Raw genomic sequence first — 20998 nt, forward strand, 5'->3', positions numbered from 1 at the left:
GCTTAGTGGTTAGCACTGCTGCTTCACAGCATCACGTGCAATCCTACCCTCAGACAACTGTCTGTGTGGAGTTTGCACCTTCTCTCCATGTCAATACTGGTTTCCTCAAGGTGCTCTGGCTTCTTCCCACAGTCCAAAAGTGTGCAGGTTAGGTGGATTGGTGGTGCTAAATTACCCATTGTATACAAGGATGTGTAGGTTACCAATGGCAAATATAGGGATACAGGGATCAGATAGAGGGTGTATCTGGGTGGGATGCTCTTTGGAGGGTTGATGTAGACTTGATGGGCCTGTTTCCCCAATGATTCTATTCTAATAGACAGGCAACACACAGTCAACAAACATTTGAGAGACTATTGCCTACAATCACATGATGTATCAAACACTGGCCACTTAAGTATCCTTACTTTTAATTCCTCCATTATTGATAAGTAGCTGCCTCAGCTCTACTCTGAAATTCCCTTTGCAACTTCTTTAAACTTTTCTTTTCTTTCGAGGCATTCTTTAAAACCACTGACCAAGGTTTTGGCCTTCTGCACTGATATCTTATGTGGCTCTGTGCCCCACTTGTCTTTGTTATGGTTCTCTGAATAATCTGAGGATGTTTTATTATATTAAAGGTGCGATGAAACATAAACTGTTGTAAGTGCTCATGGATAAGATATGTAATCTAGAAGCCCAGGCTAATGATCTGGGGACATTGGCTCAAATCCCATCATGACAGCTGCTTGCAAGATCCTATCACATTGGCTGTGTACCCAGCCAGCACATAACACACACTCTGTGGAAGTGGGTGATTCCAGGAATATAAATACAACTCCAAGCAGAAATGAATCTAGTCATTAGTTGAGTGTGAAACCTGTTGGTTTCAACTCCTACTGGCACGTTCAAGTTATAACGACAATCATTGATTAGCCTGAAAATCACTGACAAAATACAAAATACAAAAAGGCAGCTGTTTCGTATTATCACGATGACCATTGGCATTTGTTTTCACCCTTCAGTCAAACGAACCACTTTAGGTTTTTATTTCTAATTCTGTTTGAGGTCCAAAATAACAACCACCAGGTTAAAAAATAGTATGGAATGAGAAAATATATTTTGTCTCCAGACCAGATATTTTTTACTGTCACAGGTTCCACCCTATGTATTTATTTTACTGAGTAATGATTCTGAATAAACCTTCCATTGCTTCTCAATGATGATCAACTCTGTCCTATTGTCCAACAAAGAATACAAATATCTGGTTTTGATCTCATCCTTAGGAGCCATTAGGGCTGGACTTTCCCACAGTCTTAGGCCAAATGAGGGGCCCAAGCTCACATTTCACTGACTGTGTACTGGATGAGCTGTCTTACCTCAGGGGTACATTCAAAGTTGAACCCTGACCTATTCCAGCCAAATCAGGCGGTCAGTATCTTTGGACCCAGATCTCATGTTCAGCAGCAATGAGGGTCCACCTATCAGGGGTTGTGACTCCATCTCCCTACGTAAGATTTTACACGAGAGCAGTCACACCCTCCATTGTTGGCTCTCATCCAGCCTGCAGTGATGAACAGAAGGAGGAGGTCAAGATGAAGGCATCATTCCAATGAGGCCACATCTCCTTTTTCATTTTGAACTGAGGATCTGCCAATTAAGGTTGGTTCCAGCTCATTGGTTTACTCTCCTCTAAATGAAACCCATCCCAACCTGTGAAGCCCCTGATGCCCAATAATCCAGGATCCCCTCTCTTAGCACACCCCACCCAAAACAAAATGCTTAAGCTCCCTTATTCACCACCAGCAGTGCTCCCCATCACCCCTGTCATTGTTCACCGTGATAGAGCTCACTCCTCACCTCTGCACTCACTGGTAATGTTGACATAGAGTCATACAGTATGAAAACAGACCCTTCGGTCCAACCAGTCTATACTGAACATTGTCCCACCTGCCTGGTCCTGGTTCATATCCCTCTAAACCTTTCCTATTCATGTACTTAATCAAATGTCTTTTAAACGTTGTAATTGTATCCACATTCACCACTTCATCAGGAGGTTCATTCTACACATGAGCCACCCTCTGTGTAAAAAAAATTCCCCTCAAGTCTTTTTAAAATCTCTCTCCTCTCACCTTGAAAATGTGCCCCATAGTCTTGAAATCCCCCATCCTAGGGAAAAGGCAACTACCATTAACTCTATCTATACAATCCATTACTTTACCTTCTCCCCTCTCACCGTTCTATGCTCCAGACATTGGCTCTTTAGGAGCTGGGGAATCTGGAATGTGGTTCAGGAGGTGAGTTGGAGGTACGAAACGTGGAGGTGATGTTGAGGGGCTAAGTCAACTGGAGTGAACATTTTAGGGGGTGTTGGTGGGGATTGGGGGTGTTATAATTAATGAGCATTGATGAGAGGAGGCAGGTAGGGAGGGGTGAACATTGATGGGAAAGGGATGGACTTTGCTGGGATGGGAGTGAACTTTGCTAGGATGGTAGTGAACAAGTTAGCGTTGGGGGTGAATATTGCTGGGACCATGCTAACATGGAGCTTCCACAAGCTGCTCCAGAAAAATGTGTTTAACCAGTGCTGAATTCTAAACCTGTATAAGTCTGTTTTAATGCTAGTGGGTAAGTTCAAACTGTTCATCAGCAGTTGAGATCAAATTTGCAAACTTCCATGCAGGTACATTAGCAGAGTCATGGTCATAGAGTCATAGGAATGTACAACACAGAAACAGACCCTTTGGTCCAACTCGTCTATGCTGACCAGATATCCCAACCCAATCTAGTCCCACCTGCCAGCACCTGGCCCATATCCCTCCAAACCCTTCCTATTCATATACCCATTCAAATACCTCTTAAATGTTGCAACTGTATCAGCCTCCACCACATCCTCTGGCAGCTCATTCCATGCACGTACCACCCTCTGGGTGAAAACGTTGCCCCTTAGGTCTCTTTTATATCTTTCCCCTCTCACCCTAAACCTATGCCCTCTAGTTCTGGACTCTCCCACCACAGGGAAGAGACTTTGCCTATTTATCCTGTCCATGCCCCTCATCATTTTATAAACTGCCAATAGGTCAGCCTTGAAAGTTCCAGGGAAAACAGCCCCAGCCTATTCAACCTCTCCCTATAGCTCAAATCCTCCAACTCTGGCAACATCCTTGTAAATCTTTTTTGAACCCTTTCAAGTTTCACAATATCCTTCTGATAGTTCCTACTTAAAGTCTGTTTTCACCAAAACCCCCCTTCTATCTTTAAGTGTGAAACAGCTGCAATTTTTAAGTTGATGTCAAACGTACATTTTAGGATGATATTTTCTTACTGTGAGGGGGAACAGGACTATCTTCTCTTAGGAGGTTTACGACACTTCACCATGGTGTCAGATCAAGCCACGATTCTGGATATTGCCGCTTTCCTCTTTTAATTGTGACCCCCGGACAAAGAAAAACTGCTTGACATCTTTGTTACATTTCTTTTGCATGCTCCTTAAATACTGAAATGCCCCAATCAAGTTTCCATTGTGCCAAGAGAAGTTGGGTAACAGGAAAAACAGGATTCTCTCTCAAGAACAAATACATCACCTGACTCGCGGAGCTCCCTGCTGACATCAATGACCACCTCGCGACTTTCCAGCTGCAGCTTGCCAAGAACCTGCAAGCAATGCTCATGAGGGCCTTCACCTCAACAATTGATGCCATAGCTGATTCCAAAGAACCCTTTTACTCCACCCTGGACAACTTAGATCCATCGAGTAGTACAACATGGAAACAGGCTCTTCTGCCCAAACTGGTCCATACTGCCCCTGGTGCCCACTCAGCTAGTTCCAATTGCCTGCATTTGGTCAATCTCTCTAAACTTTTCTCATCCATGTTTCTTTCCAGATGTTTTTTCAGTGTTGCTATTGTACCTGTCTCAACCACTTTCTCTGGCAGCCCATTTCATATACTCACCACTCTCTTTGTGAAGAAGTTGCCCCTCAGGTACTTCTTAAATGTTTCTCCTCTGACCTTAATCCAATGCCCTCAAGCTTTCCTCATCCCTGGGAAAAAGACTATCTGCATTCATCGAATCTATGCCCCTCATGCTTTTATGCACCTCTATAAGGTCACCCCCTTTCTCCTAACAAAATCACCAACATCCCTCAGGAAGATAAAGTTATCATCCTTGGAAACTTCAAAACTTTGGAAAAGAGCCATCAGAAAGGAAGGAGTCAGGAATTGAAACTCCAATGGGATTTTCCTGCTCACCAAATGTATGCAACACTGGTTGGTCATCACCAATTCAATGCTCTTCCAAAAAGACAAGTTCAAGTCTTTTATATCTTGGGGGCATCCATAGTCAAACCACTAGCACGTGACCAATTACGTCATCATTCGATCCTGAGACTAAATGATGTCTTCATTATGAAAGCAATGACCAGCGCAGATGACTATTGGATAGACCATCAGCTCATCAGTTCTTCAATGTCCATCAAAAGTCACCACAAGCAACTGAAGATGGAGAAGCAGTTCAGAAAAAAACCCTCAACAGTGTGTGGCTTCAAGAGCCAAGCAAATTAACAAACTTCCTACAATGTTGTTACCAAAATCTCCAAAGAATTTATTTTAATTGAGTGGTGCTAATCTGGAAAGATCTGAAGCCAGGAATCATCTTATTTTGTGAAGAAACAATTGGCTATAAGACCAGGAAACACCAAGAACTGGTTTGACAAGAATGACCACAGCATCCAAGATCTCATTGTGGGAAGAGGAAAGTTCTTCATGCCTGACAAAACAATATCACCAGCAAAGCAAAGAGTAGAACTCATCAAACAACAAAGCTGGAGCTGTAAAGAAACAACGATAGTCTCAGAAATCTAAGGGGCTGCAACTCCTTGCCAACAAGAATGGAACCAGGGTTTCTTCTGTGTCACCAAGATCCAATATACAGATCCAACACCCTTGATCTCAAACTGGTGCATGGTAAGGATGGAACCCCTTTGAGAGGCAGAGTAAATATCAGCCTCCATTGGAGAGAACACTTCAAACTGTGATGTAATCATCAACGAGGATTTGTTTCAGGAAGTTACCCAACAAACCTCAAAGATGATTTTGGACTCCCATCAAGTGTGGCAGAGGTTGAAATTGCCATTAGACTCATGAAGAATGGAAAAAGCCACTGGACTAGATGGGATTCTAGTGATCATTTTCCAATTTGGATAAACAGAGCTTGCCCGTCATCTCTATCAACAGTTCATGAAATCTAGAACAAAGAAGAATTCCATGCCCTTCTCAGGGATGCTACCATTGCTATTGTCTTCAAGACAGGAGACAAAATGAATGAGGGGAATTATTGAGAAATCTCCCGACTCTCCATCATCAAGGAATATCATCACCTGAATCCTTGCTAGGCGCTGTCTCCCAGTTTTTGAGGTAATCCTTCCTGAAAACCAATGTAACTTCTGACCTAACTGTGGAACTATGTGCATGATTTTCAATGTTTGGCAACTCTTCGAGAAATGCCAGGAATAACCACTCTACATGGCCTTCATCAATCTGACCAAGGCTTTTTACTCAGTTAATGGGAAGTGCTAATGAAGACACTGTCAAAGACCAACTGTCCAGAGAAATTCATCAATATCCTCAATCTCCTTCACAACAAAATGTCAGTGATGGTTCTCACCGATGGTAATATGACAGAATCCTTTGAGGTCAAGACAGGAGACAGGTTGTATCATTGCCCCCAAACTCTTCTTCATTGCCACTATTTGTCATCCTATTCAAGCACAAGCTTCCCAATCATGTGCAAATTTGTCTATAGGATGGATGGAAAACTTTTCGATATCAACTGGTTGACATCTAAGAAGAAAATGGCCCGACGTCATTAGTGGAACTTCTGGATGTATATGGCGATGCTATCTCTGCTCTCTTGGAAGGGAAACTTCAAACCTCACTTAATGCCTTGGCAGAAGCATACTGAAGAACTGGTCTCAGCCTCAACCTCAAGAAATCCTTTACCAACCCGTTCCAGGTCAAGTTCCACTCCATCTCTCCATTAGGATCAACAGAGAAATCCTACCAAACATGGAACATTTCCCTTTTGTGGGTAGCTACCACTTTTCTAAGACTAACATTGATTTAGAGATTCGGCACTGTATCCAATTTGTGAGCTCCACCTTCACATGCCTGGGATGACAGTCTTTGATGACTGTGTCACCTGTGCCCTTAGCAAGATCCTTGTGCGTAAGGCAGTCATCCTCTGACTCTGCTATGTGCCTTTGAAATTTGGACTACATATAGATGTCTCATCAAGGCCCTTGAAAAGTACCATCAACGTTGCTTGAGATGTAGTTCCCACATCAGATGAAAAGACTGACTTGCTAATATCAGTGACCTGGAAGCAACTAGTAGCACCAGCATTGAGGTCATGATCATCTGAAACTAACTCTGCTGACCCAGCCATGTGCTTGGGATACCGATTTCCAACTGCCAAAGCCAAGCTTCTTCATCCAGCTCAAGGAAGACAATTGAACAAGAGGAGCACAAAGGTTAGTATTTCAAAGACTCAATGAAGACTCCTGTCAGAAAAAATGCAACATGGACATCAATGCATAGGACACCCTCGCTCAAGAACCCAAGTCGGAGGAAACTTCTGTATGAAGGGATACAATTCTTAGAGACCACAAATTAGGAGGAGGACTACAGGAAAGGAAACTAGAGAAAGCAATACCAGTGATATCAAGATCAAGAGTCAATTCCATTTTTCAGGCACACCTGCCAAACATATGGTCAGAGATGCAGCTCTCAGGTTGGGCTCATCTGCCACACAATGACCCACAGAACCCAGGATCAATGGTGCAGAATTTCCTAGGTGGACAATTATACCTCATTGGTGAGTGATTACCAATAATGACTTTCTTTTTCTGACTTCAACATCAGAGCAAAACAAAACTGCTTAATACCTATGTTGCACTTCTTTCATAAGTATTAGTTAAATAATGAAATGCATCAATAAAGTTTCCATTGAGCCAAAGAATGTTGAGTAACAGGGAAGCAATATTTATCATACATGACAACACAGCTGCTAAATACTAATGCATTTGTTTGGTCCAAATTGCTGTAAATAAATAGCATGACTGTGTTCATTTTGTCATAATGGTTTTGTGATTTGAGCAACAATTTTTTTAATGGTAAGAATGACCTGTCTTTTATAGATTAATGTGTCTCCTGGAACTATTTACTTGTGCCAACACAAGGTCATTAAGAAACAAGTAACCATTTACAAAGTTATTTCTAAATCTGGGAGATGACTATCTTTGCTAATTCTGAGGTGGGTAAACTGGAGTCATGGTTGGATTTAATTTTGTCGCTAGCTTCAGCTTTTATTCATCCTAGGAGCCAAGCTGTGAAATTCTGAATCGGTTCCAAGTCAGGAAATATGACACTTGTATATAAACTAGTCCTTAGCTTGGCATTGGCATTGGAGGCAGACAACTTGAGGTAACATCTTTGACAAGATCCATTTCCCTCATCACTCCCAATATTTTTGAATGCAACAGATGAAAGTCTTCTAATTCTACCTCCTGAGAAAGAACATAGAGGGCGGCACGGTGGCACAGTGGTTAGCACTGCTGCCCCACAGCGCCAGAGACCTGAGTTCAATTCCCACCTCAGGCAACTGTCTGTGTGGAGTTTGCACATTCTCCCCATGTCTGCATGGGTTTCCTCTCACAGTCCAAAAATGTGCAGGTTAGGTGAATTGGCTAGGCTAAATTGCCCGTGGTGTTAGGCGAAGGGGTAAATGTAGGGGAATGGGTCTGGGTGGGTTGCTCTTCGGAGGGTCGGTGTGGACTTGTTGGGCCAAAGGGCCTGTTTCCACACTGCAAGTAATCTAATCCATAGCACAGTACAGGCCCCTTGATGTTGTGCTGACCTGTGAATCAATCTAAAGCTCTACCCCTAACCCATTTTTCATCCATATGTTTATCCAATGACCATCTAAATGCCCTTAAAGTTGGTGAGTCTACTACAGTTGCAGGCAGAGCATTCCATGCCCCTACTGCTCTCCAAGTAAAGAAACTACCTCTGACATCTGTCCTATATCTATTATCCCTCAATTGTAAGCTATGCCCCCTCACGTTGGTCATCACCATTCAAGGAAAAAGGCTCTCACTGTCCACCCTATGTAACCCTCTAATTATCTTATATGTCTCAATTAGGTCACCTCTCAACATTCTTCTCTCTAACAAAAACAGCCTCAAGTCCCTCAGCCTGTCCTCATAACACCATCCCTCCATACCAGGCAACATTCGAGTAAATCTCCTCTGAGCTCTTTTCAAAGCTTCCACATCCTTCCCATAATGTGGTCACCAGAACTGTACACAATACTCCAAGTGTGGCTACACTAGAGTTTTGTATAGCTGAAGCATGACTTTGTGGCTCCAAAACTCAATCCTTCTACTAATAAAAGCTAATACACCGTTTGCCTTCTTAACAACCTTCTTGACATGTAGTGACAATTTGTAACAATAGTACATGACATCTGTCCCTCCAAATGCTGCAATGAGAAGACTGAATTGCTCAGGGAAATATTTTCCAACTAAACAGTAATTGTGATTAGCTCCAAAGTGACTGTGTTCCCATAAGCCTCAAGTGAAGCCAAAACAGGCACATGTGTAGATGACCATTTAGAAATACTGTTTCCCTTAGAGATTCAGTTTTGGCAATGCAATATCAAAATTTCCAGAGCAATCACCATGACAACGTAAGATATAAGAATCGAGTTTTGTTTAACATAATAAGTTAAATTAAAATATAGAATTGCCAGTTAGTAATTGAATACATGCTGATTCGTCTCTTTTCTGAGTAGTATTCAAGAGTGATAACAACACATGTTCTAAAGATTACAGCAGTAAGCAGGTGCAGGTCAAGAAAGCTGGGAACACTGATATTGGGGAGAATGGTCAGCTCATGGGGGGAGAACAGAGAGACCAGTGAGACCATGGCGATCAAGTGGGTGACTACAGTTAGCATGGGGAGAGAAGCAAATACAGGAATGAGAGACTCTTTTACACAGGTGAGAGAACAATAAGAATATATGAGAGAAAATAGGAAGCTGAGTAAACACTTGGTGAGAGCAGTAAACTCTTGAAAAGAGCAGCAAACACTCGGTGAGAACAGTGAATTTTGGGAGAACAGTGAAGATGTGGGGAGAACGATGAATAGGCACAAGGATAGTGAAGACATAAATGGAGCAGTGAAACCATGGGGAGCACAATGAACATCTAGGGGAGACAGAGCGGTCAGTATGCTGGTGAAAGATAGGGTGAGCAATAAACACAATGGTGGACAAAGAGAGCAGAAATTCGAGACAGAAAGTAGTGAGCACATGAAGAGAGAGGGAGTAGTGGGTGGAGGGTAAGGAAGAGCAACAAATGAATATGTCAGAGTCATAAAGTCATAGAGTCATAGAGATGTACAGCATGGAAACAGACCCTTTGGTCCAACCTATCCATGCCGACCAGATATCCCAACCCAATCTTGTCCCACCTGCAGGCACCTGGCCCATATCCCTCCAAACCCTTCCTATCCAAATGCCTCTTAAATGCTGCAATTGTACCAGCCTTCACCACATCCTCTGGCAGCTCATTCCATACACGTACCACCTTCTGTGTGAAAAATGACCAGTGGCTGAAGAGAAAGAGAGACAGAAGCAGCGAACAGTTGAACAGCATGGGATAGCATGTATAGTGAGAGAGGAGAGAGCAATGAGCAGGCAGAGAGATAGAAGAGTGAGCACATGGTGAGAGTGAGAGATATAACTGGGAGGATATGAAGGAAGATAACAAAAGAACAGGCCAGCCAAGGTAATATTATTGTAGCCTGGGAAAGAGAGTGTGGTGAGAGAAAGAGGGTGGGAGAGTAGAGTGAGTCTTTTATTGTTTAGTTTTAAGTCCATATCAAAGATTATGAGTTCAAGGCAGACTGATGAATAAAAATGCAAGATCAAGATGCGGCTTTAGGCTTGGACTTGTTTTTAATAATACTGTATTATATATTAAGACTAAGTACTACAGTACATGGTAATCAGAGATATACCAGGCTCCAATCCTACTGTTGCATAAACACTATTCCATGATGCTAGTTGGTCTATTCCACATCTCTGTAAGGGTCTTTACTTTTTTGTTAAGTCTACCCATACTGTACTATTTATGCATACTCTGGAGCAGATTTGTGACATCATTGCAAAGTCGCTCCAGGCTTCTAAAGCCTTTACAAAACATGCCATTTTCTCCCATAATAATAAACATTTATACAAATTCTCAAATGAGAAATTGAGATTAACTTTTACAACGTTTTCTGCATTTTATTTGCCTTACCTCTCCCACTCTAACCCAATTCTTTGACTAGAGTCATCCATGTTGGCAGGTGTGTCAAGTAAGTCAAGAGACACTTGGGATAAATTTGGTGAGCTTTCTTTCTCTCTGTTGTTTTCTGTTAGATCAGAGATTTAGTTGACCTAGTAACCTGACCATACACTCTGAATAGGTAATATGAACCAAGTAATCATTTGAGGGAAATTGCACTTCATGGCACATCAGTGGCAGTGCCTGATTTTGTTCCAGTCAGCGGGTGGCTCCTTCAATAAGTTTGAACAATGAGAAGAGGCAGTAGAACTGGACAGGACTTTCAGTTGCATCTAAAGAGCATGATTGGTCAGTTGGTCAGTTGATCTTTGTCAGTTGATGCTGAGTGGTCTTTGCCAGTACCTTTTTTATGAAGATCACTTTATGCAATCTGGCTATCCATTTTCAATGTAGGAAATATTTTGCTGCTGTATTATTTATTATAATTCTGCATACTCCGGTGTTTGTACTGGAAAGCAATCTGAATTGCTGTATTATTGGCTCTTGAAACCAAGTTTCTTGGTTATATAGAAAATTGAGTTTGTAATCTGTGTCAAATCAACAGTCTGGATGCGGATAGTCCTGAGGAGAACTTTTGGAGCAGTTAGTGAATAGAGCAGTAAGAAAATCTGAATCTTACTGCAACAGGTTTTTCACTTTCTGAACTGCTCGTTCTGCCTCTCCATTGGGACTGAAGGTATCTACAAGAACTTGTGCTCTGTTTAAAGCTTGTGCCAATGTTTCAAATACTTATTTGGTTGTTGTTCAAATCAAGAGCATCTAGAATACTCTGGGTATGTCGCATCTCCAGTAGGGGTCGTTGATGTCGTCTTTTTAATCTCAAAACATTTTGAGTTGTAATTGACAACAATGAGGTGAGAATGGCCTTCATAGATGCTGACGTCCAATGCAAAAGATGCCCAGTGTTCTAAGACAAAGCTTTGGAGCAATAAGAGGTACATATTATTTACTACTGTGCATTGTAAATGTATTACGATTAAAATAAGGTTTTCTGTCTTGTGATCCCTGGACATCAAAGGCTCCCTGAGTTCTTGCTCAAGACATAGTTATTCCTGAGTGTCCTTGATAAATCTGTTGCATAATATCCTCCTGCAATTAATGGTAATTACCAGTCAATCATCAAAAACAAGAAAAGAAGTGCTGCCTGTGATCAAAGTAAGTCTTTATAGCACGGTCTGCGAACTGAACATCAGGCCATCGCTGGTGCAATTATAATGAACAAGAATCATTTGTTTGTTACTCGCTGATGAGGTTACATTTGCAGGTGAGGCCAGCCAAGGTAATACTATTATAGCCTGGGCATACAAATGTACTTCAGTCCCTAAATCATTGTCATTCTTTTTAAGCTACCCAATAAGGTTTTAGGTTTGAGGCAGACGGGTCAACATGGAGGCAAACTTGGAACTTTCTGACACGATTTATTAAAATTCATACTGAATGCTATGCTGCATTGTAATTGGATATCTGGCTTTGACTTATAGGTACATTAGTTGATCAATTATCGATCTTGTTTAAGTGTTCCTATCCATGGGCTCACTATGTCTCCTTTGGAAAATTTCATTCTTGTGTGTTTTACAGAATATTTCTTTCAGACAGTTCCCAGCTCCCTTCAGATCCACTTATATCCAGGACACCACAGGAAGGTTGCTGCAGTGTGATTTTGCCCTTCTTCATCGGTTGCACCATACTAAGACATCAACTGCGAATTTTGGAATGAGCATGTGTCAATTTCAGATGTTTACCTTAGATATGCTGAATCGTGCAAATGAATCATATAAGTCTGAGGCAAAATTGTTGAACACAAGAAGGTGTTTTTGCTAACTGTTTTTCATCCTCAAAGGAGGCCAATGGGTTATAATTGGTCTCACATCCATTATTAACTTGAACTGTAATATATAAGGGTTTTCAATATCCTTTCACCTGTTTTTGAAGAAACATTACCCAAAAAACTGTGGCTGAGGCATCATGAGCATGATAGATTGTAATGGGCAAAGACTGTTGTAAGGAAGGGTCACCAGACCCAAAGCATTAACTTTGATTTCTCTTCACAGATGCTGCCAGACCTGCTGAGCTTTTCCAGCAACCTATGTTTTTGTTTCTGATTTAGAGCATCCGCAATTCTTTCGGTCTCCTTCCTTTTATGCTCAATTCCTCTTGCAATAAATTATTGCGTCCCATTAGTCTTCTTGATTATTAGATTAGATTAGATTAAATTAGACTGGATTAGATTCCCTACAGTGTGGAAACAGGCCCTTCAGCCCAACAAGTCCACACTGACCCTCTGAAGACTAACCCACCCCTCTCTGAGTAATGCACCTACTATATCCTGACACACCAGAAAACCTAAACTGCTCTGCACCAAAGAACTCTGCAGTCATTCGCCATTTAAATGTGACTTGCTTTTTAAAATCTTTCTGACAAAAGTAAACAGCATTATATTGTTTCACCTCATCTGCTAGCCTTTTGCTCATTCATTCAATCTATTCACATTTGTTGGCAACTTCCTTAAATCTTCTTCGCAATACTTTTTTTTATTCATTCATGGGATGTGGGTGTTGCTGGCTATGCCAACATTTACTGATGATTCCTGCATGTCCTTAAGAAGGTGCTGGTGAACTGCCTGTAGTTCATTTGGTGTGGCTTGGCCGAGAATGGTATTAGGGAGGGAGATAAAGGATCTGGGCCCAGTGATATACTCTCCTACTTATCCTGGTGTTCTTTGCAAATTTAGTTATCATGCCTTTGTTCTCACTTATATCCCACTTGTGCAGACTCTCCCTTTTCTGCCAGCGAGCCACCTTCTCTCCATGCTGATATCCCCAACATCATGAACTTTCATTTTCTGCAATAACCTTTAATGTGGCACCCTTATAAAGCTTTCTGCAACTTGAAGTATAGTGCACCGACAAGTTCTCTCTTATCTACAGTATGTTGTCCTCCTTGAAAAAACTCCAATAAATTGCTTAATCATGACTCCCCTTTGACAAATCCACAGTGACATTTCCCGATTTCCTAGAAGTGTTCTAAGTGTGCAGCTAAAATCTATTTATGATCAATTCTAACACCTTTTCTACATGATAGATGTCAAGGTAAATGACCTATGATTTTTTGTTTTTCATCTCCCTCCCTTCTTGAATTGAGTTTTTGTATTTGCTATTTTCCAGCCCAATATTTTGTTTGGTGCTTTCCCTAAATCCTTTAATTGACCATGCCCGGTGGATTCTACCTTGAGAAGTTTTCTTTCTAGTATGTATGAAGTTATTATGAATATTCTGAAATATCCCCTTGTTTTGTCTGTCACAGTTCTCAATTGATCTGTCTCCTAGCTAGTTTTCCAGTTCACATTTGCTAGCCTAGCATTCATGCTTGAATAGTTGGACTACATTAGGATTTTAACATTAGTACTGGACCCAATATTCTCCCTTTCAAACTAGTTGCAAAATTCACCCATATTGTGGTCACTGTTACATCAGGACATTAATTAATCCTTGTCACATAACGTAATCAAGTCTAATATAATCTGCTCTCTGGTCGGTTCCAAAATGTGCAGCTGTAAGACTATTGTGAAAGCTCAGTTGAATGAAAGATGGCACCTCTAAAAGTGTAATACTCTTTCAATAGTTTTTATGGTGAACGTCGAGTTAGATGTGCTAAACTATATGGATTGACACTTGAACCCATAACCTTCTCAGGCCGAAGCAAGAGTGCCACAGTTATCAAATGAGAGATTCCCTACAGTGTGAAAACAGGCCCTTCGGCCCAACCAGTCCACACCGACCCTTGGAAGAGTAACACACCCAGACCCACTTCCCTCTGAATGATGCACCTAGCATTATGGGCAATTTAGCATGGCCAATTCACCTCACGTGCACATCTTTGGAATGTGGGAGGAAACTCACACAAAGTGCAAACTCCACACAGACAGTCCCCCGAGGCTAGAACCGAACCTGGGACCCTGGTGCTGTGAGGCTGCAATGCTAGCCACTGAGCCACCGTGCCGCCCATTATAAAGTTATTAGAACAGAAGCTCTTTCAGCATATGGATGTGCACATTAAGAAGACCAGCTTCTCATGCCAATGAACTGCATACATGTTAAGCTATAGAAACATACATATGTGCCAATAAAATATCTGTAGCTTGGAGAAAAAGATACATTCTATCTTACAATCTGCTGGATGAAAGACAAATAAGTATTTTAGTACCAAAGAAACAGACTATAATTGTTGGAAATGTCTTCCAGTTATTTTGTTCGATATGTTACAATCAATGATGAAATTAAATGAATGCTTCCTGAAAATAACAATGTTTTCTTAATTCTACCACAACCAGAAGCAGAGGAGATTTTTTTTTCTCTCGGTTTCCATGGAATAATGTTACAAAAGTGACAAGTGCTTTCTCTGTTTTCAATGCAACCTAAAGCAAGGTAATCACTCAAAAAATGTATTGTTTTTGGCTACAGTACAAAAGTTCCATCATAATCTCCAATGTGTTGAATGATTTCTTTTTGTAAACACTTTTATGTTTTATGAATTTTGTCATCACCCGCTAATCTTGTTAATTCTGAAGATTGAAGTTCTGTGACAAACAAGCTGAACATCCACTGAGATTAAAGATAAAAATCATCAAAGCTTTCTGCTTTAAGTGATTGCCCAATAAAGATGAAATTGAACATTCTTGGGAGATAATTTAGTGAAAGCTGACTTGTTCAGAGAGTAATGATGAAAGTAAAACACATTGTTTTACTGAATGATATGAAAACTTTGCCTCAAACTACATAATTTACTTATTGTCTAACTCCGGTCAACCTAAGTGGCAAATTCAATGTCAAAATCATTCTTGAGCCCAAACCTGGCTGCTGAAACATTTTAAAGTTTTTTCTCTCCAATCTTCTCCATTTTATTTTAGTAACCTGTCTAACTGCCAAGGTCTTCTGCATTCCAAAGCAGTGATCACCTTTCCTGGTGGTACAATGATTCTTTCGAGCTACTGACCCTCTCAAACAGCAATGTTCAGAGCCTAAAATAAAACAAAGAACGTTTGATGTGTTCAAAAGAAGGGCCACTGGACCCAAAACCTTAACTCTGCTTTCTCTCCACAGATGCTGCCAGATCTGTTGGGTTTATCCAGCAGTTTCACAAGGTTCTGCACTGGTTCACAAGGTTGGATCATATGGGATTCAGGCTGAGCTAGCCAATTAGTTACAAAATTGGATTGATGATAGGAGACAGAGGGTTCTTGTTCAGACTGGAGACCTGCAATCAACTATGTGTCACAAGGATTAGTGCTGGGTCCATTGCTGTTTGTTATTTACATAAATGATTTGGATAAGAATATAGGAGGCACATTTTGTATATTTGCAATGGCACCAAATTTGGTGGACGGTGAAGAAGGGTATCTTCACAAAAAGTAAAATAGATCCTGATGAACTGGGCAGTTGACCGAGGGATAGCAAATTGAGTTTAATTCAGATAAATGAGAGGTGTGACATTTTGGTAAGGCAAACCAGGGCAGGACTTACATACTTAGTGGTAGGGCCCTGGAGAGTGCTGTCAAACAGAGATGTAAGGTGCAGGTACATTGTTAATTCAAAGTGGCATCACAGTTGGACAAGGTAGTGAAGAAGGTGTCTGGTACACTTAACTTCATTGGTCAGAGCACTGAGTACAGGATTGGGATGTCATGTTACAGCTGCACAAGACATTGATAAGCCACATTGGGAGTACTGCATGCAATTCTGATTGTCCTGTTTTAGGAAGGATGTTATTAAGCTTGGAAAGGGTGCAAAAAAAATTTACAAGGATGTTACGAAGACTTTGAGTTATAAGGAGAAGTCGGATATGCTGGGACTTTTTCCCTGGAGCATAAAAGGCTGAGGTGTGACGTTATAGAGGTTTTATTAAATCATGAAGATCACAGATAAGGTGAATAGCCAAGATCTTTTCCCAGGGTAAGGGAGTCCAAAATTAGAGCACATAGATTTAAGGTGAGAGGGGAAGGATTTACAAGGGACCTGAGGGACAGCTTATTCAAATAGAGAGTGGTGTGTGTATGGAACGAACTGTCAGAGGAAGTAGTAAAGCCAGGTACAATTAATTACAACATGCAAAAGACATTTGGACAGGTACATGGAAAGACAAGGTTGAGAGGGATATGAGCCAAACACAGGCAAATGGGATTAGTTCTGATTTGGAAACCTGGTTGACATGGACAAATTGAGCCGAAATATCTGTTGCCATGCTGCATGACTCTATGACTCTAATTTCAGTACTCATTGTGTGTCACCCTTAGACTCCTTTCTATCACAACCACCAACATCACTGTCAATCCTAATGTCTTTAATTCAATGTCAGACTCACAGGCAGCCAATGAGATGGAGCCAATGATAAAATTAGATTAGATTACTTACAGTGGCACGGTGGCACAGTGGTTAGCACTGCTGCCTCACAGCGCCTGAGACCCGGGTTCAATTCCCGCCTCAGGCGACTGACTGTGTGGAGTTTGCACGTTCTCCCCGTGTCTGCGTGGGTTTGCTCCGGTTTCCTCCCACAGGCCAGGTGAATTGGCCACGCTAAATTGCCCATAGTGTTAGGTAAGGGGTAAATGTAGATGTAGGGGTATGGGTGGGTTACGCTTCGGCGGGGCGGTGTGGACTTGTTGGGCCGAAGGGCCTGTTTCCACTCTGTAAGTAATCTAAAATTGCCAGGCAATACCCCACTGGCAACTATAGATTTGGGATGTATTTCTTGCCCAACTCAATACTGTTATATCATTTATTCATAGCTAGAAAGTACATTTTCTATGAATATATGCCTTGACTGCCAATTTTCACTGCTACACTTTAATCATGTGTGGGGTAACAATGTTTCAGTTACCAGCCCAGTCAAGCTCAGTGAGAAATACATTTCATTATGTTCCGGTATTTTGAGTTTGCAGTGTGATGATTTCCAAGTTATGGGAACTAAACAATATTACATCCATTTCCCACCTAAAATTCAGCCTTGAAATCCAAACAGCAGAACAAAGCAACAATTTGTAATTATATAATTCTTTTATTGCACTAATACAAGCCAGAAAAACGTAGTGGAACTCAGTAAAATTGGGAAATGATGGCATTTCAAAATATATTAATTCACAGCCACTTGGCAATTCTGTCATCTTCAGGTATGGTCTTGCTTCCAAATCTCCACTTATCTGAGGTCAATTTGAATTGATAGATTGAAAAACTTTTATTGAATTTTTTAAATCAAGATCTTCCGTCCTTTTCCTTAAATTGTTTCTAAATTCGCATCTTAGTATTTTCATCCATATTGCAAAAGATGATGCGAACATTAGAGTCAACTTTATCTCTACAAACCCAGCCAAAACAGAACTGAAAACTTAAAAATAAATACGCAATTTACCTACTTTATCCTGATCATTTTCATTATCTATCTGCAGGGTTTTACAGGCAAATATGGTGCGCATTTAAAGCAAATATTTGTAAATTGGCTCCTTACGACAACTCTCTGATACTGATGGTGATTTAATCAGATTTAGCTGCTGCCTATAATAAAGAAAACAAAGAACTGGAGACACTGGACATGTGAAACAAAAACAGAAATTGCTGTAGAAACTCAGCAGGTCTGGCAGCATCTGTGGAAAGAAAGCAGTGTTAACGTTTTGAATTCACTGTCTCCACATCAGACCAGCTACTGTCTTGCTGGCAGAAACATATCTAGAGCTAATCTGAAACCAGTAAGGCCCAGCAGCTAAGTCTTTGCAGGTAAGCATTAAACTTTCTTTTGTCGGGGTCGAGAGTAATAAATGTGGTTAACTTGAACATTACAGTCTCACCTGCTCCAAACTTTCTCTGGTTTCTTCCCTCATGTAAGAATCATTACCTGGTATCAATCTTCTGCTTTATCCCCATACTTTTGCACATTTTTAAAAAATCAAATAATCTTCTCAAATCCTCTCAAATGTCTCAATTGAACTGACTTCCACCACACTTCTAAGCAGTGCATTTCATGACTTCCAGAGTCGATGTTGAGGACTTCCAGGGTAACTCCCTTCTGACTATGTACCACTGTGCTGTCACCTCTGCATTCCTGATGAAGGGCTTATGCCCGAAACATTGACTCTTCTGCTCCTTGGTTGCTCCATGACCTGCTGTGCTTTTCCAGCACCACACCTTTAGACCTCTGCTGGGTGTGTCCTGCTGATGGGACAGAATGTGTCCCGAGATGGTGATGGCTGTTTCTGTGACATTGTCTGTACAACTCTCCCCAACATTAGACCTAGTTTCCAGTAAGAAGGGCTTTTGCTGTTGTTGTTTCCAGTGCCTAGATCACTGTCAAGTGGCTTGTCTATTTTCCTTGTTTTTAAATTTTCTAATGGTTGGTAAAACTGAATGGCTTGGCTGTAGGTTTGCTCACTGAGCTGGAAGGTTCATTTTCAGACGTTTTGTCACCATACTAGGTAAAATCTTCAGTGAGCCTCCGGATGAAGCACTGCTGCTGATTCCTGCTTTCTATTTATATGTTTGGGTTTCTTTGGGTTGGTGATGTCATTTCCTGTGGTGATGTCATTTCCTATGGTGACGTCATTTCTGGTTCTTTTTCTCATGGGGTGGTAAATGGGGTCCAACTCAATTTGTTTGTTGATAGAGTTTCGGTTGGAATGCCATACTTTTCGGAATTCTCATGCATGTCTCTGTTTGGCTTGTCCTAGAATGGATGTGTTGTCCCAGTCGAAGCGGTGTCCTTCCTCATCCATATGTAAGGATACTAGTGAGAGAGGGTCATGTTGTTTTTTGGCTAGTTGATGTTCATGTATCCTGGTGGCTAGGTGTCTGCCTGTTTGTCCAATGTAGTGTTTGTTACAATTCCTACATGGTAGTTTGCACACAAACCTACATCCAGAACCTCAACGTGAGCTACAAATTTTCCCAAGACTCACTAACTGAATGGCTTGCTAGGCCATTCAAAGGGCAGTTAAAAGTCAACTACATTGCTGTGGCTCTGGAGTCACAAGTAGTCCTGGCCAGGTAGTGATGACAGTTGCCTTCCCTAAAGGGTCTTATTGATCCAAATGGAGCTTTACAACATCATCAATGATTTCATGGTCATGATTGAAATTTAATTTCAGATTTTTGTTCAATTCAAATTTCACCATCTGCCAAGGATTACTAGTTCGGCAACAATACCACTGTGAATATTTAATTACTTAAACTGAAATTAAATTAACATTAAATTTTCTGTAATCCAATCAAGTCTTCTGATAATGCAAAGTGGGTGAAAGCAAAAAACACTGAAGAGGATATAAAGAGATTACAAAGTCTGAAAGGCCATGTAAGTGGTTGGTGAAAAGGGAGCAGATGGAGTGTAATGTGGAGAAATATTAAATTATCCAGTTTGTAGGGAACAATGTAGAAATGGAGGATGAGAAATTAATAAATGTTGGTTTTCAGAGGAGTTTGGGTACTTTTGTAGGCAGTTCACAGGAGAGTTAATGAGCAATTAGGAAGGCAAATGATCTGATATGCTGGAATCTTATAAAGGCCTGAGTGTCATGGACGATGGCAAGAGACAAAATCAGGCAAGAAGTCTGTTGAGGCCTACCTCGATATCAGGAACAACCTTTTGGATCATTTTATACATTTGCCCAACAGCAGGGTGGATTTCACATTAGGTAGGAATAAATTACTAATTAACGGGAATTATTAACCCGTTAATGTGCCACATTATCAATGGCCCAACTCACCTCATCAATATGCCTTCTAGACATTGAGAATCCTAGACCTGATGGTCAGAGCAGGTATCTGGTGTCTTCAGTTCACTGCTGACTGCGAGGAGCATCCATGTTCCTCAGCACCAAACAACATGTTGGGCCATGATTCGCGGGCAGTAGCCTCCCACAGCCCTTGTATTTGTCCATTGGCATCCGACATTTGTCAACAATCATCACGGCATCTTCCTAATCCACACACTTAGGAAGCACACTGCGTGGGAAAATGCATTAAATGGCTGCCGTGTAGCTACTTTGCAGGGGCAGGCACCACAGCTTATGGATGGGTCCAGGCTGTATCTCAGGCCTCCTCACTATTTCCCTTAGCCCTTACTTACTTAGTGCCAACCTGCAAGCTCGTGGAATCCGTACCAATTTTGACTTGCTGTCTTAATAAGGCAGCTTACCTTGCTGGTCAGCAATCCTCAGTCAAGGACATCTAGCTGCACAGCAGTGGACTGTGTCAATCTCACGCCTGCACCATGTGCCTGCAGCTTATGCTGCCAACACACTGCATGTGCAGCAAGAAAGCAGTCATGTCTCAAAGTCTTAGAGGAGTTCTCCTCACTGAAGTCCTTGGTGGTACCTCTCACAGTCATGTCAGGGAACCCTCCAATATCACTCGATGGGATTGTCTATAGTCAGATATGCAGATGGGTCAGGAAGTCACTGTTTCCGTACACCAGAGAATGAGGCATATTCAGTTCTGTGGCTCTGTAGTGGCTAGTCCACAGGAAAGCTTGAGGGGACGTAGAGCTAATGAGCTCAGGAATATATTTGGGTGTTAGTCAGGCAATTGGACAGGGCGGCACGGTGGCACAGTGGTAAGAGGGCGGCACGGTGGC

This window comes from Chiloscyllium punctatum, chromosome 8 (assembly GCF_047496795.1).
Source record: "Chiloscyllium punctatum isolate Juve2018m chromosome 8, sChiPun1.3, whole genome shotgun sequence".
NCBI lineage: Eukaryota > Metazoa > Chordata > Chondrichthyes > Orectolobiformes > Hemiscylliidae > Chiloscyllium > Chiloscyllium punctatum.